The following is an 861-nucleotide window of genomic DNA, read 5'->3' as shown; positions in this document are numbered from 1 at the left end:
TTTGCCTCCATAAACAAAATAATTATCAGCCGTGAATTCAGTTTCCAGTGAAACTAAGCTTCATAAATAAAGGGAAGATACAGTCTTTTTCAGACAAACAAATGCTGAGAGAGTTTGCCACTACCAAGCCAGCACTACAAGAACTACTAAAAGGGCTCTAAATCTTGAAACTAATTCTCTAAACACACCAAAATAGAACCTCCTTAAAGCATAAATCTCACAGGACTTGTGAAACAAAACATAATAAAAAAAACGGTATTCAGGCAATGAATATCATGATAAATAGGATAGTACACACATCTCAATACAAACATTGAATGTAAGTGGCCTAAATGCTCCACTTAAAAGGTACAGAATGTCAGAATGGATAAGAATTCACCAACCAAGTATCTGCTGTCTTCAAGAGACTCACTTGACACACAATGACTCACATAAACTTAAGGTAAAGGGTTGGAAAAAGATATTCCATGCAAATAGACACCAAAAGTGAGCAGGTGTAGCTATTTTTATATTGGACAAAACAAACTTTAAAGCAAGAGCAGTAATAGAAGACAAAGAGGGACATTATATAATGATAAAAGGACTTGCCCAACAGGAAAATATCACAATCCTAATATATATGTATTTAACACTGGAGCTCCCAAATTTATAAAACAATTACTACTAGGCCTAAGAAATGAGATAGATGGCAACACAATAATAGCGGGAGACTTCAATACTCTACTGACAGCACTCGACATGTCATCAAGAAAGAAAGTCAACATAATCCCAGCACTTTGGGAGGCCGAGGCGGACGGATCACGAGGTCAGGAGATCGAGACCATCCTGGCTAACACAGTGAAACCCCGTCTCTACTAAAAA

Source organism: Rhinopithecus bieti, unplaced genomic scaffold (assembly GCF_001698545.2).
Source record: "Rhinopithecus bieti isolate Rb0 unplaced genomic scaffold, ASM169854v2 scaffold_31446, whole genome shotgun sequence".
NCBI classification, from domain to species: Eukaryota; Metazoa; Chordata; class Mammalia; order Primates; family Cercopithecidae; genus Rhinopithecus; species Rhinopithecus bieti.
The sequence above is the reverse complement of the archived record's forward strand: the minus strand, read 5'-3'. Positions refer to the sequence as shown.